We start from the raw sequence: 19,073 nt of genomic DNA on the forward strand, positions 1-19,073 counted from the left end.
TATTTGTGCTTGGACTGGTTCTGCCTGCTAGTAGCACGTTCCGGTTTGTAGTGGTCCAGAAGACCTAAAAGCCTAATTACAGGTGCCTCCGCAATCCCTCATGGATTCTTTTCATCACCAATACATGCTTAGGCCAGGCTGGATGGGGCTTTGAGCAACCTGGTCTAGTGGGAGATGTCCCTGCCCGGGGCAGGGGGGTTGGAACTCCATGATCTTTAAGGTCCCTTCCAACCCAAACCATTCTATGATTCTATGCTTAGCTCTGTTGTGTTAGGAAGCTTTATTTCTGATGGGTTTTATGGGCTAATATCAGCCTCGTTTCTCTCCCCTCAGTTCAACAAGATGGTCAAGGAGCTCTACTTTCACCTCCCCAGGATACAGGGAAATCAAGTTGCTTGCTCCCAGCAAAGGAGGATATGTTAGTGCCACGGCAGAAAAGTCAATGGGAAGCTTTACTCCGGCTCCAGCGGGGTCTGGATCCCACATCTTAACCACTTTGCATTTTACCTCTGTCTAGGTTCTTAAATACCCTTGACGGCATTGCATGGTAACCAGCAAAGCCCTCAAACAGCATTTAAAAGAAGTAAGATTTGATTATATTTTGTTCAGTGAGAACTATGCAGCCTTCTTACAACTCAAATACGAGTTAATGTCACTTCATGGAAAAAGAAGGAAACCAGATCATTCGAATTACAAGATTGTTGATGGATTAATTTGTGACAGAAGAAAGTGAAAGTGAGGTGGTGACAAGGGGATTAGTTAACAAGATGCAGTAAGAATGCTAGGAGAGCTGCTCTTGCCTTACAAATACACTTGACTTTTTGAAGATATTGCTAGCATGACAGATAAAGGGAACGTTTATTTAAATTTTCCAAAGGCATTTGAAAAGATACTGCACAAATGGCTTATTTTGAAAATAAAAGCCCATGTGATGAAGAGGAAGCCACAAAATGAATTAAAATGTAAAAAGAAAGGAGGGGGAGGAAAGGAATAATGAATATAATATACTTAAAATGGAAGGTATTCTCATGAGAAGTATCACAGAGCTCTGCAGGCTTAAATCAGGGCACCTGCACCTTGTTATTTAATCTATGTAATGCTTTGCTTATTGACTCTTATTTGACTGAATTGATGAAAGTATTTTATGGAAATGCTGATGTAAAATATTTTACCTTATTTATAGTATTTATACTGTATGTAAAGTATGAAGTTTATTCCTTGATATTCACAGTGATAGAAGAAGAGATTAGCAATAGCCTTATCATTACAAAACTCACATGTTATGGGCTTAATTGTTACAGAAATCCTTTCCCCCTTCAGACATGGAGATGACTTTTCTGTAGTACTTCTGTTACGGCTCATCTTATGCTGAACACCTGGAACCTCTAGAAAAGAAATGCCTAGTGGAGTCCATAACCCAGAGGTGCTTCTTCTTAATTAATTTCTCATTTCAGCCTTTGTGAGTCACTGGCTCACTGTCTTCATGCACTATTATGTTATTATGTTATTAGATATCCATGCACAGAACTTACATGGTCCCATTAACCTTGTTCCTGCAATTTTATAATTACACTCATAGGATGTGGCAAGCACCAATATCCCATCTTTGTGGACAAGAAAAAAGAGGGAAAAACTGAAAGAATTGGCTTCTTAAAATTAGCAAGATGCAGCATTCAAAATTTAAGCCACCACCTAAAGGAATCCTCAGTTATTAACCCTCCGTGAGACACATGAGCCTAAACCTGGTTTGCACTTTTGCAAAGGAAATGACAGAAAGACCATGGAGTAAAGTGAAGTCTGAAGCGCTCACTCAGAGGTAAGGGATCTGCAGTCAAGTTGTGCCTCTGCTGGAGATGGACCAAGAATTTTCAGCAGAGCTTTGCCCGTAGCCATGTGAGTAGCTTAATCGTAAATTACTTGGCTTTGTAGTGAAGTGTAAATTATCTTATCGGAGTTACTCTGCCCTTTATAAATGATTTAGTAAGGAAAAAGGGAGTGTCTCTTTAATCCAGCAATTTTCATCTTAGCACGTGGAAGGTCTTATATGAAAAAAGCAGAACAGAGATCTGAACCCAGATTTCCCCCCACACAGGGGAAATGATCTTAGCACCAATTTGCTCTTGTGTTGGATGGAGAAGTAAAAAATACTGTTTAAGAAACACCTATTTCAGATGCACGCTTCATTAGCTCTCATTCTAAGCAATGTGTCTGTTCACAGAATCACAGAATGGTAGGGGTTGGAAGGGACCTCTGGAGATCATCCACCCCAGAGCAGGGTCACCCACAGCAGGTCCCACAGGAATGTGTCCAGGCGGGTTTGAATGTCTCCAGAGAAGGAGACTCCACCACCTCTCTGGGCAGCCTCTTCCAGGGCTTTGCCACCCTCATAGGAAAGAAGTTCCTCCTCATGTTCAGACAGAACTTCCAATGTTCCAGTTTGTGTCTGTTGCCCCTTGTCCTGTCGCCAGGTGCCACTGAGGAGAGCCTGTCCCCAACCTCTTGACACCTGCCCTTCAGATATTGCTCAGCATTGATGAGGTCCCCTCTCAGTCTTCTCTTCTCCAGGCTGAGCAGCCCCAGGTCTCTCAGCCTTTCCTCATCAGAGAGATGTTTAGTCCCCTCATCATCTTTGTAGCCTTTTTGCTGTACCCTCTCCAGCAATTCCCTGTCCTTCTGGACTGAGGAGCCCAGAACTGGACACAGGACTCCAGATGTGGCCTCCCCAGGGCAGAGCAGAGGAGGAGGATGACCTCCCTCAACCTGCTGGCCACGCTCTTTTTAATGCACCCCAAATACAACACAAGCTGTATTTTGATTCTTTCCTTGCCCCTCTCCCCTTTCCAACTCAAGAAAGACTCAAGGTGGCATGATTTCCATGAACCTGTTCTACTGTGCACCTGTGCACTGAGGATAAGTTCAGAGTAATGTAGCATGGAATTTGCATAGATCTTCAGAACTCCACTGGGAGAAGACTGAAAACTTGTGGGAAGTCAGAGCAAACCCTCAGTGGAAGAACTGGCAGGAAACTGTCACACATAGGCTTTCCCATTAAAGCCTCATTAATGAAAGAATAAAACCAAAAAAACAGGTGTTGACTGTGAGATTTTTTTCCCCATTCTGCTCTCCATTTGATGCTCTTGGCCATGACATGCATTTTTAATTGCTTTTTATAGTCCACTGGTGTCTTAGGAAAGAGAACCCAAACATCAGGCCTGTCAAAACTCTTCTGTAACCAACTGCAAATGGGCACTACAAGACAGAAGGTGGGTCAGTTTCATCAGCTTTTGATTCGGAACGTGGGGAGTATGCTAGGTACGGAATGGCTTTGCCATTAGTGAGACTGTTAATTACTGAATAGTGATAGAAATAGGATTGGCTAATTTTCACATCACTGTAGATGCAAAATTGTTTATGCTGGCTTATCGCTACAGGGAGGTGTTAGCTGTCAGATCCTATTGATTTCAGCTTAGATGTCTTAATTAGTCAATCCTATTGATTTCAATGAGGATGTCATGAAAAGTAATTACTCTACATTCAGCATAGTCATTTTTCTATTTTAACGTCTCTTCTCTTTCAAAAAACAGACTTTTTAAGTTGCCAACGGCACTAATACCAAGGCGGCAGCCAGATTATTTGGTTTAGGAGTCAAACTAGACTCCAAAGACCACTTATCATCGTTTTGACAGTTTTTGAAACAGACCACCAGAGCTACACTCAAAACTGTCAAAAAAAGTTGTGTTTCAATACTGCTTCTTCCCCAAGGCCTGATTACGGTTTGGTATTCTTAACTTACTTATTGAATTTTCCCTCAAGTGGTCTTTGTGCCTGAAAATTGTTGAGCTGTTCCATCATATTAGCAAGAAGTGCTTGTTCTAGTATAGTACAGCAAGGACAACAAAGCGCAACCAGTGTTATGTCACTTCATTCATTTTTCACCTCTTTTCACTTATGTATTTCATCTCTGACAAGATCTTCCCTATGTCTTTGTATGATCAAAGTCAGGAAAGTTAGTTTTTGGTGTACTGAGTAGGGATCAAAGAGTCTTTTTATCTAAAAAGCTTGCATTTGGTTAAAATCAATATACATATTTTATAAAACATTTCAGTTTAGTCTCAAGTGCTGTTTGGGTCATCTTTAATTTAAAATTAATCACATTTTACAGACAGAAGAGCCCACGTAAAAGTATTAATTCATGGAAAAATGCTAACCACGCTCAAATGTGAGTAAATTTATCCAAACTGCAAAAAAAGTTCTCCAGAACTAGGACAGCAGAAAACATTCCTATTTAAATAATAGGTAAAGAAAGAAGTAATTAAAAAAAAAAAAAAAAAAGAAATCAAGACAGGAACACTTCATGAAAGGTACCAGAGATTGCTAGGAAGCCTTTTTAATGTACAGAAGTACGCACTTCTTTGCCACAAGGACACATTGCTGCACATTGCGATCTTGAGCACATGCCCTGCTTTCACAGAAAAATAATACCATTTTTCAAATAATTTATGCAGGAGAAGAATGAGTTGATGGTACTTCATGGGCTAAGTTCTAACACTAGAAGAAGAAACACTGTGTTAAAGCCTTCTTCATTTAGACTACATTCTTCTCCTTTAAGAGGACAATACTTGGTTCACATAGTGGTACTGAATGTATATCAAAGATTCTGGGAATCATGGAGTCTACAGTATCTGCCAAGACAATGAACATCCCATAATGCATGTTGGACCTGTTTCATATCAGCAGTAATTGTTTGACTATGTAAATCTGTGCCACGTCCATTATAATAAATACTGGCTTATCATAGAACTGAGGCTGATTTCTTAAAGCATAATCTTTAATAAATTTACTGTTCAAGCATCATTCATTTCAGTGCTTGAATGGGATGTGTTACATAATTGTATTGCCTATTTCATTTTATTTTCTAATCACCAGTTTCCTGGCATGGCACATTTTACTTGCTTCAATATAAATGTTTCCCCTTGAAATCGGATGGCTTTTACTTTTCAGATCTTCTGACCACCTCCTGCTTTCATTGGGATGGGAGGACTGGTACAAGAAGTACCTCAGTATCTCAGAAGATAAGGAAAAAAACCAAACAAACCAAAAAAACCCCGCCAGCCAACCCTCAGAATACCCCTTGGAACTCAGTTCTGCCACAAATCTCTTTTTATTTGGGATTTTATATTTCATAAGTTTATTTTGTGGCACTTTTTATGAAGGCCATTTTTGAATCTTGCTGTATTTATACTACATTTCTATATTAGCTTTTTCTTCATCGAGGTATCAAATCTTCGCCTTTCTCTTTGTGCTTTAAAAGTTCAAATTTCTCCCCACAGCCTAAGTTGTACAAACTGTCCATGAAGTTCAATGATACAATAAAGCAATTCTCAGTGAGCTTTGTGGCTACCATTTTAATACTCTTTACACCTATACTTTTTTCAGGTGAACAGGTTAATTGCATTTGTAGTGTGCAAGATCAAATAAGCAATAGAGGACTGCTTGCATTTTAACTTTAGCCCCCTGAATACCAAGAGTATTTTTTATATCTGTGTCCTCAATGAAGAGCGTTATAGAACGGGAAGATCTCTTACTGCAAAATAACTAGGCCAAAAATAGCTTTCTGTGTATTACTTCCTCAGTTCCTTCATGATCATCCTTACAAATTTGAGTCTAGTTCCCTGTGTAAATTAGGTGATAGTCCATAATATGATAAACATCTATGATTACGAGGGGAAAAAACACTGTTTTCAGGTGATACAGTAAACTGGAGTTTCCATGGAAGAAAGCAGATAAATTTATCTTATTCTAGATATTAAAATTTGGGTATAGAATCATAGAATGGTTTGGGTTGGAAGGGACCTTAAAGATCATCCAGTTCCAACTCCCTGCCCTGGGCAGGGACACCTCCCACCAGACCAGGTTGCTCAAAGCCCCATCCAGCCTGGCCTTGAACCCCTCCAGGGATGGGGCAGCCACAGCTTCTCTGGGCAACCTGTTCCAGTGCCTCACCACCCTCACAGGAAAGAATTTCTTCCTGAGATTTCATCTAAATCTATACATAAGATGTAAAATAATACTGGTCCATGCAGGGACCAGTTTCTTCCTAGTCAGCAGGAAGCTGAAACAGTTGGAATAATTTTGTGTTCATTGTATAATTGACAGAAAACCAAGAAGTCAAATCTGCTAAGAATTCCTAAAACATTGTGCCAGTCTCTAAGTGCATATGAGAGTTGATCAATGTAATATAAAAATATATACAAATATAATTCATATGTGTATGCATTATAATACGCATACTTTATTTAAATAAACTCACAAATATACACATTTAAAATAAATAAATGTCTAAAAATGTTGCAACAGAACCTTTTCTATCAAAAAATATAATTCTGAAGGGTCTGAACATCAATATACATCACAGTTCAATTCTTTCTAGTAATATGAAGTTGTTTTTATTTCTCTTTTAGATTGCTTTTGTCCCACTAATATGAATTGGAGCTTGGGTTATTTTGTGTGCTGATGTGTGTGAGGGTTATGTGTTAGAAATATGGCATCTCAATTTCTTATTCATCTCCTATACAAATCTTTGGCCTGTGGAGTTCTTATGAAACATTTGGGTTGTAACCTAAAAAATTAGGCTATTAATATCCATCTGACATCTTTTCATGAATAAGTCAAAATCAAAAGCAGCAAATTTAAAAATCTCACAATTTATCTTTGGTCAGAAAGATCCTATGAAAAATAGGGACTGTCAAAGGTGAGACTGAGCTAATGAGCAAGAGTCAGAGGCAAAACACTGTAGTATGGAGGCAGGGGCCATATGCACCCTGCAGGCCCTGGGTTTCCCTAATCATTGCAATTGCCTGCAATTTTTAGGAATATATTAAACAAAGTTTCAAGTAGGGAAGACTGTACCTTATGTTAGGATCAGTGGTGCAGACTCTAGTTGGAGGTCTGTAAGAAGTGGTGTTCCCCAGGGGTCACTACTGGGTCCAGTCCTCTTCAATATATTCATGAATGACCTGGATGAAGGGATGGAATGTACCCTCAGCACGTTTGCTGATGATACAAAACTGGGAGGGGTGGCTGACACAGCAGAAGGCTGTGCCACCATCCAGCAAGACCTGTACAGGCTGGAGAGTTGGGCAGAGAGCAACCTGATGAAATTCAACAAGGGCAAGTGTAGGGTGCTGCACCTGGGGAGGAAGAACCCCCTGCACCAGGACAGGTTGGGGTGACCTGCTGGAGAGCAGCTCTGAGGAAAAAGACCTGGGAGTCCTGGTGGACAACTGGATGCCCATGAGCCAGCAATGTGCCCTTGTGGCCAAGAAGGCCAATGGTCTCCTGGGGTGACCAGCAGGTCGAGGGAGGTCGTCCTTCCCCTCTGTTCTGCCCTGGTGAGGCCACATCTGGAGTACTGGGTCCAGTTCTCGCTCCTCAGTCCAGAAGGACAGGAAACTGCTGGAGAGAGCCCAACGGAGGCTACAAAGATGATCAAGAGGACAGAGCACCTCTCTGATGAGGAAAGGCTGAGAGACATGGGGCTGTTTAGCCTGGAGAAGACTGACCTGCTCTGGGTAACCCTGCTCTGGCAGGAGGTTGGACTAGATGATCTCTCCAAACCCCTCAGTTCTGTGATTCTGTTAGGGCTTATGTGGGTGCTGGGCTCCAGCCTGGTATGACAGCCCTTGGCCACCGCGCTGCTGCAGCACCCCCAGACCTGGCTACAGGACCCATAGCTGCTAGCCAGCAAGGCCGGCAACTAAGAAGCGTGCCAAGTCCTAGAGAAGAAAAGTGGCCATCACATGGAGATGAGGTGAGAGGTAAATATGTTTAAAGAAAAAATATTCTGCTCTCATTTTCCTCTTTTTCCTCAGGGAAAACTTTTTTTTAGTTTTACTACCATAGATCCCAAAGACAATAATTACAGTTTTCTTTCTCTCCTCTGCTCCCATTTTCACATCACCAAGAAACACAAGCAGTGTTTTCTTGTCCTTTTAACTGTGCTGAAATTCACTTGTTCATTCCTATTTATCTCTTCTGTCTCTTACTGAGAGAAAGACTGTTTATTACTTTCACCCTTATTACTTTTAAGTTACTTAATAGGCTAAAAAGGTTTTTTGGAAGATCAAATATATTTCTACTTTCCTTTTCTAGTATTTTGTTAGTATGCTCAGGAGAACTCCAGTATATAAAGCTCTGATTCGTCAGATCACTTATTCCCAGGTTTCAATCTTTTTGACACACACAATTAGGTGGGTGTTCTACTGAGTTAGTTTTTCAAGATGCCATTTTCTTTTATGAAAGTGATGTGGGTTATAATAAAACGAAGGCACCATCGAACTGGTTCAAAATTGTGCATTTAATTTCTGTGATTTTTTTTTCTTCGGTGTGCCTGATAAGATTAATATACCTCTAAGTCTCAATATCATTTTATACAGTTTATTCAGGAGAAAGGCATATATTGTCTCTTTGCTGATTGTGTAAGACCTAATGCAAAGAACAACAGATTCTCTTGGTTATAGTTCAAGTATCTGCATGTCAGTACGTTAAGCTGATTGACCTCAATGTGTCTGTCTTTCAGTTTGTGTAATCCATATTTTGCCTTGATCATCTCTCTGAGGAGCACATACAGACAAGGGTTGTGCAGTCTTTTAGCATTTATGGCCAGATGATCACCTGAGTGTTATCCTCTGAAGGAGGCACGAGCAATCCGTGGCCTCTACTGCTCCCCAAGGCATGTCTAGCTCCCATGAGCCCTGGAGCGTCAGATGGACTTTTACATTGGGAGAGGGACAAGGACCTGGGGCACAGTCTCATGTTGGAACCCAGAGGCTCCCACTGAAGCTTGCATTGAAGGTGGCAGAATGCATGAGGCCAAACGCAGTAAGTATCACACACATCTGGCTCTATTGCGCTGGCACTTGAAGGTCTGGCTGGAAACAAAAATGTTTCCCAGGCATAGAGAAGCTGTCCAAGCCTGTAAGGAAAAATTTCTTCACTGAAAGGGTTATTAAGCATTGGAAGAGGCTTCCCAGAGAAGTGGTGGAGGCACCATCCCTGGCAGTATTTAAAAGATGGGCAGACATAGTGCTTAGAGACATGGTTTAGTGATGGTTTTTGTCAGTGTTGGGTTGATGGTTGGACTGGATGATCTGAAAGGTCCCTTTCAGCCTGGACAATTCTATAATTCTATGAAGATTTAGGAGATTAAAGTAAGTTAGTTATTGATACTGAGGTGGTATCGGTCAGTGTACCAGTGCTGGGGACAAACTGGCTCCAGATAACTCCCTCTCCTGATGCATTTGTATGGACGCAAGCAACAGAATCACAATGATGCTCTGCTTCTGCTGGGCACTTCCTCTTCATTTTTTTCATGGACAATTTTGCCTCATATAAGTCATATTAACTACCCCGACTACTCTTTGTATAGCAAATAAAGGAATTAAAAAAAAAAAAAAACCAAAACCAAATCAAAACCCTCATCCAACTCAAAGCTAAGCCCAAAATTTCTCAGTGTTCATGAAGTCAGGTCTTGAACAGGGTTTCACGCATCCAATCAGTCCTTTCTTCAAGACTAAAAAGTTGCTTTACTTCCTGAAGAAAGAGTAAGAGAAGATGCCCAGCCATTATGGAAATGCATTTCTAGTCCGTCCCTTGCGGCCTTCTGCCTTGTTACTTCAATAAGTGTCCCCTTAGTTCTTCTGGACACTCACTGGATGACACTGTGGCCATCTCCCTGCAACCTGAGATTTTACAGAAAGCTACTTTAGTTGTACCCCACTTCATCACCAATGCAAACCTGTCCTCTGGGAAAAGATAAATAAGTACTGGAAAGAAAAGGTTCTGTACAAGACATCTTGTGGCACAGATGAATTCTTGTAAAGGTGCAGTAAGAAAATGTAAAGAAGTGGTTTAAGATGCATTAACTACTACAGGCAAAAACAAGTGGAAGGAAAGAAGGGATTCTTTCAGTCAATATATACTTCTGAGAAACACGGGCCCACCAGTCAACTGGATATTTTTCAGAGTGATTCTGGCAGTAACCCTTTAAATCACATTCCTTTTCCTTTGTTGCCTCATCTTTAAAATATTCTTGGATTTGGTAAATAATTATGAAGAAGACTGTATACTATAGCCCACTATTTTCTTCTATTACTAGCATGAGCTAGGGCTTTTGAACAAGTAATTCCCTGGGGATTGTTGTTCCCAGTTTGTCCTAAGTTCCGGTTCCTGCCTATTTCATTGGTGCCCTGAGGCATTTCATAGTTTTGTGGCTTGAAAAAAAAATCAGCTGCAACGCTATATATACCTGATCGCTCTCACATAGCAAATTCAATCAGCAGAATTCATTCTGCAACTGCTCCTTTATTTTTTGGTGGTGGTGGTGGTGAATTACACAACGACAGTTGTAAGGACACTGAAACAAGACTGTGTGTGTGATCAAATGGTATTTTAGCTCGTAAGTAGTAGAAGCTCAATTAGTACATGAATCATTTAAAACCAAATTGAACACAGCAGTCGATAGCATTCTTTTGGGAGTAATCTTGCGCTTGCAAAGGGATCTCTCTACTTAGCAAGGTAGCCTCAGGGCTACTCTGACCCGTGCCTGGGGGCTGGCCCGGCACACAGCAGCCCCAGGATGAGGGGAGGGTTCCTCTTCCTGTGCATTCCCTCCCTCCCCACACTGGACCATGCACTTAGAATCATAGAATGGTTTGGGGACCTTAAAGACCATCCAGTTCCAACCCCTGCCCTGGGATGCCTCCCACCAGACCAGGTTGCTCAAAGCCCCATCCAGCCTGGCCTTGAACCCCTCCAGGGATGGGGCAGCCACAGCTTCTCTGGGCAACCTGTTCCAGTGTCTCACCACCCTCACAGCAAAGAATTTCTTCCTAAAATCTAATCTAAATCTCCCCTCTTTCAGTTTAAAACTGTTACCCTCATCCTATCATACCTGTAGATCTGGCCCAGATGTCAGCACTTTGTTCCTCAGCCCTTTCTTCACTATCCAGCTGCTTAAATCGAATGCCATGGGAACATGAAACTGAAACTGTTCATTTTAATATCACTGCAAAGGCTTCCTGCTTTTTTTTGCTCTTTCATTCCCCCTACAACTTTTGAACTGGCAGAACAAGCGCAATTGGAATGTTAACAGCAAGCTGGGACCAATTGCAGCCACCAGTCTTAGGCATCTACTTCCTACTTCTAAGCATTCAGGGTGAAGCCCCCTCCCCCGTTAAGTCTCACAGACTTCACCATACCATTTCCAGGTAAAATTATTGCTGCCATCATGTATTGCATTCTATATCAGCTTGAATATAAATTTGTATAAGAGTCACCACATTCAATTATATTTAATTTTTAAATTTACTGGCTTCCTCTGTCTTCTCTGCATCTGTAGATGTAAACAGCTGGATCAATTAAGAAGTCAGACTTGGAGAAGTGGCAAATAATCCCCTGAAGAAAGAACTGAAAACTCAGTCTACAAAGGGATCCATCAGAAGTACAGGTCTGTCCTGTGCAGTGCAGTGCTGCTGAAGAATACCAAGGTAGCACAGAAATGCTAGCTTGGGTCTGAAGGCAGACTAGCCACATCAGTGCATTATATCTCCGAGCTTTATCTACAAACAGATAGGGGCAGCATCGCGCTCACACGCTCTGGTCCTCATGGGGGACTTCAACCACCCCGACATCTGTTGGAAGGACAACACAGCAGAGCACAGGAAATCCAGGAAGTTCTTAGAATGTGTCGACGACAACTTTCTTCTGCAAATAATAGAGGAACCAACGAGGAAAGGAGCAGTGCTGGACCTTGTCCTCACCAACAAGGAGGGGCTGGTCGGGAATGTCAAATTCAAGGGTAGCCTTGGCTGCAGTGACCATGAGATGATAGAATTCAAGATTCATAAGGCAGCAAGGAGGGTGCGCAGCAAGCTGGCTACCCTGGACTTCAAAAGAGCAGACTTTGATCTCCTGAGAGATCTGATTGGTAAGGTAGCGTGGGAAAAAGAACTGGAAGGGAGAGGGGCCCAAAAAAGCTGGGTGGTATTTAAGGATTGCCTCCTCCAAGCTCAGGAGAGGTGCATCCCAAAAAAGAAGAAATCGGGCAAAATAGCCAGTAGGCCGGCGTGGATGAACAAGGAACTGCTGGACAAACTCAGGACCAAAAAGGAGGCCTATAGAGGGTGGAAGCAGGGAAAGGTAGACTGGGAAGAATACAGAGAAGCTGTCCGAGTCACCAGAAACCTGATCAGGCAAGCGAAAGCCCAGGCAGAACTAAATCTAGCCAGGGATGTGAAAAATAACAAGAAGAACTTCTATAGATATATCAGGGATAAAAATAAGACGAGGGAAGCTGTGGGTCCCCTCCGGAAGGAAACGGGAGACCTGGTCACCCAGGATGTGGATAAGGCTGAGCTACTGAATGACTTCTTTGCCTCAGTCTTCACTGGCAAGGGCCCTAACCACACTGCCCAAGTCACGGAGGGCAAGAACAGGGGCTCTGGGAATGAAGAACCACCCACAGTACAAGAAGACGAGGTTCGAGACCTCTTAAAGAACCTGAAGGTGCATAAGTCCATGGGACCTGATGAAATCCATCCACGGGTCCTGAGAGAACTGGCGGACGAAGTTGCTAAGCCCCTCTCCATCATATTTGAGAAATCGTGGCAGTCTGGTGAAGTTCCCACTGACTGGAAAAAAGGGAACATAACTCCAATATTCAAAAAAGGAAACAAAGAAGACCCGGGAAACTACAGGCCGGTCAGTCTCACCTCTGTGCCTGGCAAGATCATGGAGCAGATCCTCCTGAAATCCTTGCTAAGGCACATGGAGAATAATGAAGTGATTGGAAACAGCCAACATGGCTTCACCAAGGGCAAATCGTGCCTGACAAATTTGGTGGCCTTTTACGATACTGCCACAGACTTGGTAGACAAGGGCAGAGCGACTGACGTCATTTACCTGGACTTATGCAAAGCATTTGACACTGTCCCGCACGACATCCTGGTCTCAAAATTGGAAACTCATGGATTCGATGGATGGACCACTCGGTGGATAGGGAACTGGCTGGATGGCCGCATCCAAAGGGTTACAATCAATGGCTCAATGTCCAGGTGGCGGCCAGTAACGAGTGGTGTTCCGCAGGGGTCGGTACTGGGACCAGTACTGTTTAACATCTTTGTCGGTGACATGGACAGTGGGATAGAGTGCACCCTCAGCAAGTTTGCTGATGACACCAAGCTCGGTGGCGCAGTTGACACGCTGGAGGGAAGGGATGCCATCCAGAGGGACCTAGACAGGCTGGAGAGGTGGGCTCGTGCAAATTGCATGAAGTTCAACCAAGCCAAGTGCAGGGTCCTGCACCTGGGACGTGGCAACCCCAGGCACAAATACAAGTTGGGTGGAGAATGGCTGGAGAGCAGCCCCGAGGAGAAGGACTTGGGAGTGCTTATGGATGAGAAGCTCAACATGAGCAGGCAGTGTGCACTGGCAGCCCAGAGAGCCAACCGTGTCCTGGGCTGCATCAGGAGAAGTGTGGCCAGCAGGTCTCGCGAGGTGATTCTGCCCCTCTACTCTGCGCTCGTGAGACCCCTCCTGGAGTACTGTGTCCAGCTTTGGAGTCCTCAACACAGAAAGGACATGGACCTGTTGGAACGGGTCCAGCGGAGGGCCACGAGGATGATCAGAGGGATGGAGCACCTCTCCTATGAAGACAGACTGAGAGAGCTGGGGTTGTTCAGCCTGGAGAAGAGAAGGCTCCGGGGAGACCTTATAACAGCCTATCAATACCTGAAGGGAGCCTACAGAAGAGCTGAAGAGGGACTCTTTGTCAGGAAGAGTGGTGACAGGACAAGGGGCAATGGTTTTAAATTGGAAGAGAAGAGATTTAGATTAGATATAAGGAAGAAATTCTTTACAGTGAGGGTGGTGAGGCACTGGAACAGGTTGCCCAGGGAAGTTGTGGATGCCCCATCCCTGGAAGTGTTCAAGGCCAGGCTGGATGGGGCTTTAAGCAACCTGCTCTAGTGAGAGGTGTCCCTGCCCATGGCAGGGGGGTTGGAACTAGATGATCTTTAAGGTCCTTTCCAACTCTAGCCATTCTATGATTCTATGATTCTATGATTAATGTTGTACTGACACAGGTATAACACTTGGAGTATGACAGCTGGCCCACCAGTGAGAGCTCAGAGGCAGCTCAGAGGCTGCAAGTGTCATTGAATATAGATAGGACCAAAGAGGGGTTGAGGTCCCAGCTGCCGTCCTCGAAATTCTTCTCTGCTGAACTCCAACGTCCTGTAAAAAAAGCTCGTAAATTTTCACTTGTATACACAGCCAGAAACATCTCAGCCTCAATAGCTCTGAACTTGATTTCAAGTTTCCTCATGAAGATCCATAGCCTGGTCAACAAGAGGGATGAAGAAGGAGGCAAGGAAATGTTCTGCCTTTGAGTTGTTAGCACACATGCGAATTTGGAGCACTGTGTGCAGTTCTGGTCTCCCCAGTTTAAGAAGGACAGGGGACTGCTGGAGAGGGGACAGCAGAGGTCTACCAAGATGATGAGGGGACTAGAACATCTCTGTGACGAGGAAAGGCTGAGGGACTTGGGTCTTTTTAATCTGGAGAAGACTGAGGTGGGATCTGATCAACACCTACAAATACTTAAAGGGTGGGTGTCAGGAGAATGGGGCCAGTCTTTTTGCAGTGGTGCCCAGTGACAGGACAAGAAGGAACGGGCACAAGCTGGAACACGGGAAGCTCCATCTGAACATGAGGAGGAACTTCTTTCCTGTGAGGGTGGCAGAGCCCTGGAAGAGGCTGCCCAGAGAGGTGGGGGAGTCTCCTTCTCTGGAGACACTCCAAACCTGCCTGGACACATTCCTGTGGGACCTGCTGTGGGTGACCCTGCTCTGGCAGGGGGTTGGACTGGATGATCTCCAGAGGTCCCCTCCAACCCCCACCATTCTGTGATTCTGTTGAATTCCCACTTAGAGATATCTGGACTGGGAATGTTGCACTGTCCATCTCACTGTCCACTGGTCAAATTTTCAGTCTTGATTTAGGGTCTCTGTCCTTACCCTTCTTGGGGACACACTTTAAATGCTAACCGTGGCAGGCAGCAGGCTAAATGATGAGTTCCCTGTGTTACCCAGTAGTAAATGAAGACAAGAGGTTTCACGCTTTTTCAGTGGGTGTTTGCTCAGAGACTGAGTGTCTCCGCTCAGGATGTGTCCCTCCCCAGTGCCAGGTGTTAGAGACAGGTCAGCCCCTTGAGCCAGAGAGAGATTCTGTAGATACAAAATTGGGCCATGGCTTCCATGAGGGAAAATATATCACCACTACTATAAAGATCTCAGCTTACTCTTTTCAGTGATTTATATACTGCTAGTGTATAAACCTTTTTGTCCCTATATGAACTGTAAATGGTAGCCACATTTTTTTCAGATATGACAGTCTCATGCAGTAGGTTATTTTTTTCCATTAGAACACATGCCATTAAATCCATTATCCTTTCTAGTTTCTCTGTCAGCTCAATCTATCTCTTTGCTTTGCTACGGTTAATGCCACTATTAATTAATCTTATCCTTAATTCATACCTCGTATATTTTTTAAAGTAAATGTAGAGCTTGTAATGAGCTGGACTGACAGATTTTGAGATCAAAGGCACAGATCTTCAGAGATACACAGGAACTTAATTACTCTTTAGGTACCCAAGTTCCACTGATTCCAGTAGTCAGGTGCCAAAATGTCTTTGAAGATTGGTGCCAAAGTTTACATCCATGTATTAGCCATAGCACAGAGTTTCCATCACTGGATTCATTTCGGGTGAGACTGTGTCCAAAGGTGGTAGAACATAGTGCAGACTCTCATAGTCCATTCGGTCACGGACCTTGCTGCATAGACGTGAGTGTAACTCTACCGGCAAGCGTGGCTTTGTGACAGGACAAAAGTTTCTACCCAACTGATGGCTGAGGAGTCAGTTCCACCAACGCTTTCTATGCAGTTGGAAAGAACTGCTTGCTCCCTTCAAAACTCTCACCAGTGTCCAGTGATGAAAAACAGAATTTTCAATCTGTGACTAATTTTTTATTCAAAATACTGAGGAGCTGGAGGAGCGTTTGTAATATATAAAGGACACAGCTTGGCCTGCATCTTGTCTTCTTGCATCTTGTCTTGGATTGAGAGCAGCCCTGAGGAGTAGAACTTGGGGGTGTTGGTGGATGAGAAGCTCAACATGCCCCAGCAATGTGCACTGGCAGCCCAGAAAGCCAACCGCATCCCGGACTGCATCAAAAGCAGCGTGGCCAGCAGGGCGAGGGGAGGATTCTCCTCTCTACTCCACTCTGGGGAGATCCCACCTGGACCACTGCATCCAGCTCTGGAGTCCTCAGCACAGGAAGGACATGGACCTGTTGGAACGGGTCCAGAGGAGGCCACAAAGATGTTCCAAGGGCTGGAGCCCCGCTGCTGTGAGGACAGGCTGAGAGAGTTGGGGGTGTTCAGCCTAGAGAAGAGAAGGCTCCGGGGAGACCTTAGAGCCCCTTCCAGTCCCTAAAGGGGCTCCAGGAGAGATGGGGAGGGACTCTTGATCAGGGAGGGGAGCCATAGGATGAGGGGTAACAGTTTTAAACTGAAAGAAGGGACATTTAGATTAGATATTAGAAAGAAATTCTCTGCTGTGAGGGTGGTGAGAGCCTGGCCCAGGTTGCCCAGAGAAGCTGTGGCTGCCCCATCCCTGGAGGGGTTCAAGGCCAGGCTGGATGGGGCTTTGAGCAACCTGGTCTGGTGAGAGGTGTCCCTGACCATGGCAGGGGAGTTGGAACTGGGTGATCTTTAAGGTCCCTTCCAACCCAAACCATTCTGCGATTCTATGATTCTTAGATTGTTTCCTGTGGGTAGGAGAGAGCAGCTATGCTGCTGAAAGTGGTGATTTTTTTAAAATACCATGGCTGAAGCCACAGTGACTTGCCTGATGGGCTGCAGCACTGCAGTATTTTCCATGCCACAGGGTGGCACGCGGTGGCACGTGTTCTGTCCCTATGCAGCACACCGTGCCTGACCACGCTCACCTTTAAGCCTATAAGCAGCTCCAATGAAGTCAGCCATGACTGTGAAGTTAAGCATTGCTTAAGTGCTCTGTTGGATTTGGTCAGAGCGCTAAGTTGTATCTCAAATGCCTCAGCAGCCTGAAGAGCTGTACCTCACGCCCTGAGGGCGGCTGCTTGCTCCTGTACACTAGGTTACATGAGGGAGTGATGCCCAGACACTCCTAATTTCTGTGTGAACACAGGTAATAGGATCCCTGCTCTCTTTCCTCAGCTTTGCTTACTTATACAACAGAGTTTGGGCAAACTCCAAAGTAGGCTTGTTATGCTCTTTAGACAAATTTTTTCTTCCAATAATACCGTGATGTTTGTGTTGTGTCGTAATATTGCACTGTAATCACAGAATCAAAGAATTTCAGTGGCTGGAAGGGACCTCTGGAGATCATCTCCTCCAACCCCCTGCCAGAGCAGGGTCACCCAGAGCAGGCTGGACAGGAACGTGTCCAGGCATGTTTGGAATGTCTCCAGAGAAGGAGACTCCCCCACCTCTCTGGGCAGCCTCTTCCAGGGCTCTGCCACCTTCACAGGAAAGAAGTTCCTCCTCATGTTTAGATGGAACTTCCTGTGTTCCAGCTTATGCCTGTTGTCCCTTGTCCTATCACCAGGCTTCACTGAGAAGAGCCTGACCCCGTCCTCTTGACACCCGCCCTTTAGATATTGATAAGCATTGATGAGGTTCCCCTTCAGTCTTCTCTTCTCCAGATTAAAAAGACCCAAGTCCCTCAGCCTTTCCTCATCAGAGAGATGCTCCAGTCCCTTGATCATCTTGGTAGCCTCCACTGGACTCTTTCCAGCAGTTCCCTGTCCTTCTTGAACTGGGGGGCCCGGAACTGGACACAGTACTTTTCCTATAAAAAAGCAAAATGCCTAATGCTCAGATAAGAATCATTCCAATGGGGCAGCAGCTTTAGTGGAGGCTGGGCCATCTCTTTTCCACAGAAAAAGAAGCAGAAAGCAATTCCCAGTTCCAGGGTGATGTAGCCCTGCAGACGTGCTGGAGCAGGCTCACGCTGCTCCCCTCTTACATTAGAGGTCACCTGGACCACTTGGCCTCATTAGCACCGAGGACACGAGTCAGGTGGGACCGACAGAGCACTCTCAGTTGTATTCCTCATCATCCAAAATGAAAGAATATTAAAGGAGCTTGACACCCTACTTCAAAGGTCAACGAATAACTCTCAGTGTCTCCATATATAAAGCAAATGACAGTGGACAATGGGCACCGCTTTGTCTCCGGTGCTGCTTGTGGTTTAAAGCAAAGTGACAGGAAATAATGAGGTTTAAATTGGTGAATTGGTTTGTGTGTACTGGGGATTAACCTGTAATACACACTGCACCCAAATTACAGAACTTCAGAGAAGAGCAGCTTTAAAGCGTTGCAGCACATGCTCTGACTGCACCGGCGCCTCGTTTACAGAAATACCGGTATTCCTCATTAATTCCTCATTACCGTTCCACCGTCACATGTCATAAACTTAGATTAAAATTTTAGACTACCTTGCAATAAAATGGAATGGTATTCGAAAACGAGCACTGTTGAAAAGTGATTTTAGTAAAGGGAGTGAGTGGTAGAGAAAGTGAAAAGCATCAGCTAAGATCTGGTCCAAGTGTTACATTTTTCCTCATATTTCAGCATCAGTATTTATGAATGAAATAAAGTACAAGGAGGCAAAGGATGGCTCATGCATTTATGCTTTTTAAACAAAGTAATTGGCTGAAATAACGGTGCTGCTTACGTCCTTCCAAACACTCCCCGTAACGACCCAGATATAGATTGCAGGGAGAAGATGAGTGGCAGCCCATAGACCTTTGTGTCACCGTATGTCTCCCTGTGACATGAGGAACTACCGCGCGGTTGCCAACATGTTCAGAGGTCATGAGCAGTAGGTAGTGAGTTCAGCACCGGCGAGTAACAGAAATGACAGGATCCTTCTAAATCTGCTGCTGGTTTTTTCTTGCCCTTTCCCGTTA

Source organism: Numenius arquata, chromosome 4, assembly GCF_964106895.1.
Source record: "Numenius arquata chromosome 4, bNumArq3.hap1.1, whole genome shotgun sequence".
Taxonomy (NCBI): Eukaryota; Metazoa; Chordata; class Aves; order Charadriiformes; family Scolopacidae; genus Numenius; species Numenius arquata.